The 10,135-nt window shown below is 40.3% G+C and overlaps 1 long non-coding RNA gene across 1 annotated transcript in view; it reads left to right on the forward strand.

Annotated features, from left to right (window-relative positions):
- LOC108449107 overlaps positions 1-10,135 on the forward strand; it is a 481,280-nt gene that overhangs the window by 51,247 nt on the left and 419,898 nt on the right. The window contains exon 3 of the long non-coding RNA XR_001865227.1: positions 7,840-8,024. This is a non-coding gene — a long non-coding RNA (uncharacterized LOC108449107). The remainder of the gene's footprint in view (positions 1-7,839; positions 8,025-10,135) is intronic.

Here is a 10,135-nt window from a genome sequence, read left to right on the forward strand (position 1 = left end):
CCTGTTAGTGTGATTAGTTACCTAGACCACATTTTAAAGCTGATAAAATGGCATAAGAAGTCAGCTTTATGCATTACTACCTGCCTTCCTAAACGTATTGCAGCAAGCAAGACAAGGCTGACAGTACCAGCTGCAGCTGAAAATGTTGCCTGTGTTGCTCTGTAGCCAGTTTTTTGTGGAGATTTCTATCAGCAATTGCATATGGACATGACTGACAGGTGCAATAGCACCTTTAACCTTTTACTTTGGAGTTAGCTCTCTCCCCTCCAGCTCTCCATCATTTAGCATACCTGAAGAGGTGTTTCAGATGTGGCCTTAACAGGGCATTGATACTCTTCTACTGGAAGCCCAAACTGACATGTAGACACAAGAAAGAGGAATTTTACCAAGTGCTTGGGTGACCTGAGTCACCCTGCAGTCTCCATTGCTGCAGGGTCCCTGACTGCATGGTCCCACGTGCCTGATTACTTGCTTTGAAGAGTCTGGCTTCCTGGGAAAAGAAAAATTGACAACCAGCTTTTACCAGGGGACTGAAATTGTATTTGAATGCAGCGATGTGCCTAGTTACATTCATAAGCGAATAGACACTTTTGAAATGTCCTCTATTGTACCTGTCCTGACCCTTCTACTCATCTGGCCTTACTTTCATTCTCCCATGGGATCATATCCTCTGTGAGGCATCTCTTATTGTGTGCCCAAGCTCATTGTACAGGCAGTGGATTGGGGTATAAGAGTGCTCTCAGGAGCACTCAAAGGAGTTTCTGTGACATCTCCTTGTTACAGGAAGCAGGTTCTGAACTTGTCACTGGTATCCTTGTTATCCGTAGGAAAAAAAAATGAAAAGCTTGGGAAAAGGTGTGGAGAGCCCGTTCTTTGTCATCCACTGGCAGGCTCAAAGCACTGGAGTGACCCTGCTGTGGTATTAGGTTTGGTGTGTCACTGGGAAGGTGTGTCACCCTAAGGCAAGGGGCTTATGGGACAGCTATTGTCACTGGCACGGAGGGGCCACAGCTTTCCAGACATTTGGCAGGTGTAGAGTTAGGTGCCTGTGTGGGAATTTCAGACTTGGAAAATTTCAGTCTAATATCCTTGGGAACGGCTTTGATTATGGTGTAGTTTAATCAGAAGTAAAAGCTACTTTTAATTTTCTGGGCTGAATTAAGTGCAATAAGCCTGAAATAACAGAGAAGAGCAGGATTTTTTGTTTGCCATTGCTTGGCTCAGTCATACTGGGAAATGTTTTGATGCTCCAGAGCTAAAGGCAATACAGTAACCACTCTGACCTTTGTTTATTCCTGTTTGAACATTACTCATAACCCCCCAAACTATCTTAACATCAAATAAGTCTTTTTCATCTGTGAATGCATTGTACAAAAGGAGTTTGTTTATACATATGTCAATTTTGTGGTTTTTTCCTGATCTTTACATTTCAGTCCCCTCTATTTATACTAATTTTCTTAAGAAGATACTTGAATTCTGCAAAGGAACAAAGAAGGACACATGCCAAAAGTTTGCCTTCAACACTTTTTTTTTAGTTGGTGTTAATTTTTGAGCCATTATTCAAGCAGCTGTCCAGGTCAAGAGAGTTCAAGCATGCTTCTTCTGTGCCACTTGCACTCCAAGACTGCAGTGAAGGAAGAGAAGTCTGCAAATTATTAAGCATTTGGCAGTGCCTTCTAGTTGTATTAGGTTATAACTGCATCAGTTGCATGATTAAGAGGAAGTGACAGGTAAGCAAAATGAGAACAAAAGGCTCATGCTGTTAGAAGCAAATGTCACCGTGTCATACACACTGCACACGTATATCAATACTCTCTCTGAAAATACAGATGAGAGGAGGGAAATAGGAGAGAGGGTATGTGTTTGTGGGTGTGTTTTCCTGTGTGTTTGTACAATTTGTGTGTCGTGTGCACCGAGGTTTACCTCAGGTATATGTGTCTTTCTGTGTGTGGAAACCAGTGCACCCATGGAATGGGTGTAGCAGTGTGCTGGAGATGGAGCACCGTGGTGCCTTCGTACGGCCCACTGGTCTGTTCGCTGGCTTGAAGGTTTCTGTGCAGGCTTTATTTTTCCCCCAATTAAGTGATTTTTGGAAAAGTATTCATCAGATTTTTAAAGGTTTTGCCTCTCAGGTTACTTACAAACCCTGAATGAATCCAATTAAAATATGGATATCAGGAGAAATTGCTACATTTATAGGTTGTTTTTTAAATGAGTACTCTTTATATATGTTGTAATATTTTTTGAATGACGTTTTTCAAATACAAGTTCTACAACTAAGTAAGGGTATTTTCACAAACACTCAGTGATTGTGACATTTAGTTTGGTCGATTATGGTCTGCAACACATGCATGGGGATGGAAATAGTTGGCACCTAAGAGTCAAGGTGTTTTCTGGTTAGGCTCACAACTGGGAGCGAGTCCGAGAGGCAGAAGCATGACAACCAATGCTGGGGTGTGTGAAAGAACACACCCAGTTTTGGGGTGGTGAAAGAAGGTGAGATTGTATGAGGCCCTGACCAAAGTGTCTCTGTCTTGGCTGGGGAGGGCAGAGGGCTGCTCATCTGTTGTTTCAGACTTATGCACACATATACACCGTGTATGAATGGAAGTGAAAACATGAAAAAGCAGAGATTACGAGCTGAGCATTGAAAAGTGAATCAGTGTTCAAGAGATAACATCACCTGAGTGACATTAATTCCCTTGCCTGTTCCTAACCACTACTGTCATATAATGTTAATGGTTGCACTCACAGAGGAAGGAGGAGCAGGCTTTAATACTAGGGATTCGCACGAGATGCTCGCTGAAATCCTAAAGATAAGTGGAATTTTGTGTTCTTGAAATGCCCAAGTTAAGTACATTTAGAAAATATGTAGACTAGCTTGAGCCTCTCTTGTCGAATTTCTGCAGATATAAAATGAAAATGTCACTCAGCTTCTGCATTACCATGTATGAAGGTTAAATCTATGTATATCATTCACTCACAAGTGAAGGCGGTTTCTTGCAGCAGTAACAGCACTCAGAAGTTTCATGCTGCTGCTAGATAGGGTATCTTCATTTCTGCATATTTATAGTAATAAAACCAAAAAAAGACAGAGACAACACCCCCCATTTTGTGTGCTTAACATGTGAGAAAACATGTCAGAAAGATCTGTTTCTTCATTTCACTTCTAAAAAAAATAAAAATCTTCTTAAAAATGTTCTTTTTGAGCTTTCTAATGATATGGCCAAAAAAAATAAGACTGATGAAAACTCAAGTGGCCAAGGAGAAAAATCTCCACCAATTTCTTTTCCCTGAAAAGAGACTATGAATACCTAGTACTGGCACACCTGCTTACAGATGGTTTGAAGCTCATGTGAGTGCCCGATACTGAGGCAGCAAAGCTGGTCAGCCAGGCTGTCAGGGATCTGCTTCTGGTTGCAGTTGAAGTTGGTAGCTGAGCTTCTCTTTATTTCTGCACAGGTGTCTGACTCTGCAACTTCATATCTTGGGATGTTGTATTGATTAATATTGTACAAGAGATGAGATGTGTACCTTTCTTTTCTAGCAAGCTTACCTGTACAAGTCAAATATTAATGCCTAGGGTATTCTGCAAATAGCATTCATAATTCTGCTCTGAAGTAACTTTCTGTGAAGCCATTTTCCACTCTGTTTCTTAGAAAAAAACAAATATATAACAGAACTCCTAGACTCCTTTCCAGTATTTCATTTGCCGGCTTTCAAACGTCATCATGGGAGCAATGAGACAAGAAAAGACTCTTTTCTTCCTTCAAGGTCTGCAGTGAACAGTGTAAAGCCCTGCACAATGGTTTTGGAAGAAGCTTTATATATTATGACAAGTGAGTGTATCTCCAGGGTGCTCTGCTGTTGTGGAAAGGAGTTCTAAGCCACATCATCTATTAAGTCGCTGAATGTGGTAAAATTTCTCAGGTTCTTAGAAATGAAAAGCAGATGAGAAGACCCCCATGACTCAGTCCTTATGAATGCAGTGAAGTAAGATTATCAGCCTAAATTGTCCCTACTAATCAACAGTGTAAGCTTGCAGCGATAGCCTCTGTAAATCTGCAGAGCTTTGGGACTGTGCTGGGTGGAAGGAGTCAAATGAGAGCTTTAGGGTCATATTCTCAATATGAGTCTCAAACTGTTCCAGCTGAAAAAAAGAAAAGAAGGCATATGTACTCATTGCTCCTGGGGAGGTGTTCACACGGTTAGGAAATGCATGATTATAAAGCTGCTTCTACAGAGAGGGAGAGTTATTGGGTTTGGAGAGGGTTTTTTTCACTTTTTTTTCATCCTCTGCTCCCTCACAGTTTTTCTTTTCTTATTAAGCCCTGAAAGTCAGCCTTTCAAAATTTGTCATGCCAACCAAAGGAGGGGATGGCTCTGTGGCTATATTATTTCTGTCATGCTGAAAATGATTTAGTGTTGACATGCCTGCACTGATGTACATCCATACATTCATACCTTGCTTTTCAGCATTGAATAAAGAATAGTCTGATAAATATGTTTAAAATGAGGAGAATGAGCTGCCTTCTCATTGATAATCAGAGGCCAGTACTGCTGTCAGCACTTTAACTATAATACCTGGCATCCAAGGGATAATAAATACCTTCTTTTATCTTTTTTTAATTTGCTGCCAGTGTGTGTGTACTTGTCTGGATACTTTTCATACCTGTGATCTACTTCTTAGATTGTGTCTTCAACTTCTCAAGTTGTATTTTGTTAATCAGCTTTCACAGGAAAGGGACATATTTCATAGCCAAAAAAAAAGGGATTGCCAAGTTAATTACAGTTGAGAAAAAGGAAAAAAAAGAGCATGCAACAGCCTGACTAGAGACAGAAAGTGGAGAGTAAAACCAGTATCACGTATGATAATAACTTATAAAAAAATGCACTGCATTAATCAAAGTTGTTCATCATTAAAGGATGCCTATGGAAAAAATTTAAATAGTTTGCTTAATAAATAAATAGACTTTCTACTGGGGAAATCTTCATTATAAGGAATCTTCTCCATGTCCATTTAGGTACAGTGCCTTCCAAGAAGGGGTCAGTAATTTCTGTCCTGTCAAAGTTTACTGCTGGCTTTGGATAGTCTTAAAGAGAGGTGGAAGAGTGAAAAACAATTGAATCTTTTGCAGTTAATAACACTAGAAAATGGCAGACTGCTAAACTCAGTGCCTGGGCCTTAATCTTGGTAGAAAGGGAGCTGACTTGGAGAACTGAACCTCCAAAAGTTTCAAGGTCATATGGGCTTATGAATATAGTGAGGGATCTACACTAGGAGCTGCAGAAAGGAGGAACTGCAAAGCCTGCAAGGTGCAGACTAGGGGTAATTCCCAGTGTGTCTCATGTCACATTGCTGCAAGACACAGTCTCCAGTAGGAAAATGCCCTGCAGATGCCATAACTTGCTTCAGCACATGACATCCAATTTTGCAAGGTCTGATGACAGGCACGGAATTAACTTGGTCTGCAGCCGTAGGCATGCCTGGGAGCTGCTTACCAGTTCCAGCAGCATGTCAAGATATTTGCCCCATCTTTTATGAAAGAAAAATAGCCGTCAGCATTGGCATTTGAAAGAGCACCAATAAATTCAGGTAGAAGCTGAACAGCCATTTCAGTAGTTTCCCCTGTGTCTGAAGTTAAATGTTATGCTAGGTTTTTTTGTTAAACTCAGGTCTCTGAAGACAGGGAGGGAATACTTAAGATTTTCATGACATTCATTAAGGTCCTCTTTAAACTAATACAAAGCCAAGAGAATTAATTAGGGGAAATAACTGGGTATGTTTCTGTTGTGTGTAAAATTCTATAGGTGGAATTTAGTTCCTAAAGCATGTAATGCGACTGAGAAGTCCTATGAAGATTTTTTTGTTTTAAGTTTTTACAAGACTGTTCTGTAAAAGGATACACCGAGGAGATAGATGCTTTGTAGGAGATTCTATCCTCACATAACTGTTTTTGTAAGTGCAATTACTTTTTTCTGCATATCTCTCATATATAATTTGCTCTTACGAGATGATTTTACTTTATTTTTTAAAAGTCAAGCCTCTTATCCTAAAGAATAGTGCAAAGTAATCCAAGAGAAGACCTCATAAGCCTTTTTGCATCCACCTGAATGAATCCTGATTAGGAACCTGTGCAGTGATGTTAGCCTGATTGGTGGGAAATTGGTGAAGGAAACAACCAATTTTCAATCAACCTAATTGGTTGCTCAGGAGGTTTGAAATCTCAAGGAAAAGCTTTGCATCTTCTGCAGCTGTGTTAAAATTTTTTTCTGGAATAGCAAATAAATTGATGGTAAGAATTGTACATTTGCAAAAATATTTACATTTATAAGTAGTTTGTAGAAAAGTCACATGACAGATATTTTAAAAATCATTTATGTTGTAGTATTTTCAGTCATTATTGAAGCTAAACATGTCCAAATTCTATAAAAGACATTTAAAAAAAACCAAGTTCAACCTGCTGCCCAGCTAAGAAGTGCCTTGATTGATTTCTATAGGTTCTGAGTACATTTTTATTTGTTTGATTATTCAGTCCTGTAACAAAAATCCACAGTACAGTGGTACCCAAAACCTGGTTCAGTCCATCTTCATCTGAGTGTTAAGAAATGGTGTTTAAATGACACCTGCATTACACAGTCCTGCATATGGTTGAGAGTGGTGATGAGCTCAAGAAGAGCAAATGCAAAAGGAAAAGCATTCCCATGGGTTCTAATCTCTGTGGCAATATGGTCTGGTCTCGAGCTGGCTCTAAATCCATCCAAGTCCAAAAAGTCAAAGTGTCTGCACCAGTTTACCCAGCTGGGAACTTTGGCCCAACTTTGCAATTCATCATGCATTTTGTATGCATGGCCTGATGTTTTCCCACTCTAATCTGACTGCACTCAGTGCATAAATAAATTAAGAAACAGTAAATACATTCCCATACAAAACCAGTGTAACTCTTAACTGTTTTTTGGTGTGTTTGAAAGGTCAGTGAGGAACAGAAATGGATCTTTTACTGACCATATTAGGCTGAACCAATTCACCTGAAGTATTTTTTGGTTAATAGCTGCCTGTGAGTCAAAGGTATCCCAAAGCCAGTGCCTTGAAGAAGGTGGTTGCTTCCCTGCAGTAAAACTGGGCAGCACAGCTGAGCTTGTGGTGCCACATCTGGCTAAGACAAAAACACACAATAATGGCACACATTTGCCACTTCCCTGCTCTGAATTGTGACACTGCAATTAGTATGCACCTCCCAGAGGAGCACAATGCTGGACATACATGGCTGTATGCACATATCCTCTGCATTCTTCTGCCTCAGATTCTTCTCCCCTAAATCAGGTGAGATGTGGAATGGCCACGGTGTAACAGAACATAAAACATTTTTGCTTGCTGTGCTTCCCAAGCGCTTCCCTTATCACCTTGAGCTGTCCATTCAAGTGTAAAGAGAAGTTTCACTACCCACCTTCTAAAATTATAGTTTCTATCTATTAAAAGAAAGCGGCTCAAAATCCTTTTGAGAGGATAAATAGCACAGAATGCTTTGATTCATATCTGTGAGCTGGAAATTTCACACATCAAGTAAAACACCATGAATACATCATTATTTTGACAGCTTTGCGAAAAAGGAGGCTAGAGGATCTCATTGCATGGATTTAATTTCTGAAGTTTCACAGCTTTGTGTTTTGCAAAAGAATTGAATCCTTCCAGTAGAGCAGAGCAGGTAGTAAACTGAAGGGCAAAGGGGAGATACTGTCAAATCTCATACTTGGCATGCAAGCCCCCACCAAGGGCTTCCAAGGCAGCTTCCATGTCTCTCACCTTCTCAAAATAATGTCTTTTGTCTTTTTTTTCAGGCTTGGCACTTCTCCACCTGTGAGGGGGGTCACTGAAGAGGGTGAGTTAAAATGCCAGAACTGAGTTTCCCACCAAGACTGCCAGAGGTGAAAGGAAAGAGCTTCACTTTCTCCACCAGAGGATAGCTGGATGCCCACCACCACTAGGCCACCCAACCAAAGGGATTTCCTGGGCTGCTCTTCAGGTAAGATGAAAATCTGACTGTAAATGTTGGGGACAAATGCAGTGTTCGTTCAGCATAAAGCTGAATTTAAGTGAAAACCACAGTAGTATCAGAGTACCATGAATAAGGAGCAATATCCCAGCTGTAGTGAAGGACTATTTATGTTGAGGTAGGCAAAGGTAGACTCAAAAAAGGATCCTTTGTTTCTCTGAGCAGTAGTACCCTCCTGTGTTCTCATGTCTTCGTGCCTGTTTGCAAAGCTTGGCTGCACAAATATTTATGAAAGCCGTTTTAAAGTATGGAGGACATTGAACTGCTTTTATTTCCCTTTGAGTCATGGATATGGACCTCTCTTTGTAATCATGTAATTAAGAGAGATATATTTCTGGACAACAAAGGAGGTTTCCTTCTTCTATCCCATGTCTCCAGACCCGAGCCTTTACAAAAATTAAAGGTACTTTAATACCTTTTGATTTTTGACATAACCTTCTTCTTCCTCTTTTGTTCTCAGTTGCCTTAATTACCTGTTCTCCCTGATCTGATGCATTTTAGGACTGGAGGGAGCATGTACTTTCTTCTGGCATAGAAACCTGACTTTTTTAAAGCTTTGGCATTGACTTAAAAACACCTGGTATGTTAGTGGTGGTATTTCAATACTTTTACTCCCATGGTCAGTAGAACACAGAAATTGCAAGGATAATGCAAAGCCATTGCTCTTACGAGAAAGAAAGTCTGTCAAAGCTCAGAAAACTTTTCAGTAAAGTTCACATTTTTATGGACTTGTTATTTTGTACAAATCCATTTTCTTCTTTCCTGTCACATCTCCAAGCCTTTCTGTAAGGAATCACCGTCTCTTTTTTCCCCCTAATTTAAATTCTGCTCTATCTGTTTGGAATATTAGGTATGCCTTAGCAGTAAAATTATTTTAATGATGTGGCTGAGTGCTCATATATATTCAGGCAAGCAAACATAAAATGGTCATTCTTTATATTAAGGGTCTATCTATAGTTTAGAAAAGGTAATAAATGATAGATTGAAAGCATAGGTGGCTCAAGGAGTGGATGGTGTGTATTACTGAGGTTATTAGCTCATCAGCTGAAGGTGCCATAGATGGCTGCAGGCCAAATTTGGAAGCAACCTGCACAATGGCTGGACTCTGTAACAACTGATTTACTATATACTAACATGCACATTAACTCTTTATCAACTCTTTATGAAATATATATGCTTGGCACCCAAATGACAAGTAGGACTGTAAAAAGAGACGTAAAATTTCTTTATGAATGGCGTTATAGTGGCTCTTATTTTAGTTCAAATGTGTGGTAGGATTTGTAAGGGTTCCTATGTCACCTGAGATTCAGGTCCTGTTTTCAGAAGTGGCGCTATGCAGTGACTGCCTCATTTCCAGTCAGGGTTAGGCCTCTAAGAAAAGTGTTGAATATGTTGCTGTCTGTTTCCTTTACAGTTAGGCAAATGTCCATTTTAAGCCCACAGCTTTTCCTACAATGTGTGTGTCTGCTTTACCAGAAGCAGTGAGGGGTGTAGTGGAGGAGCTTCAAGGGTGGCAAGGACCCCACTTGTCTCAGATTCCAATACCTTTCCATAATGATCATCCTCTTACACTCTGGGATAAGAGTAATGCTGATAACTGCATTATCTCCTATGTCTTTCCCTGTGAAACAGAGGAGGATTAGGTACTGGCGACCATGGAAGGATTTGGGGTTTCTCATCTTGCAACCAGCTGCTGCAACTTGGAATAGTGGAAGAATTACCACAATTGAGGCAGGTAGGGGCCTTTCAGTGCCCAAACAGAGCCAGATGTGCCTCAGCCACTCCTCAGAGCTGTCTGGTAGCTGTTGTCAAGGTGGGGAAAGAGACCACTGCTTCATCTTGTGGTGAAGTCCGGTGTTACACTGCTAACAAGTTGTCTTTTTTCTTGCAAAACAGATGTGTTTTGTAACTTAAGCCTGTTATTTTTATCCTGTCTACCCTGGAAGTGGAGAATAAATTGCCCCCTTCCTTTTTCCTGCAACCTTTTATGTAGATGATTACTGCTGCTATAGCTCCTCTTAGTTTTCTGTCTACTTGTGGTGGTTGTCCTTGTTTCATGGCTTCATTTGCTCCAATCAGCA

Source organism: Corvus brachyrhynchos, unplaced genomic scaffold (assembly GCF_000691975.1).
Source record: "Corvus brachyrhynchos isolate BGI_N302 unplaced genomic scaffold, ASM69197v1 scaffold229, whole genome shotgun sequence".
Classification (NCBI taxonomy): Eukaryota; Metazoa; Chordata; class Aves; order Passeriformes; family Corvidae; genus Corvus; species Corvus brachyrhynchos.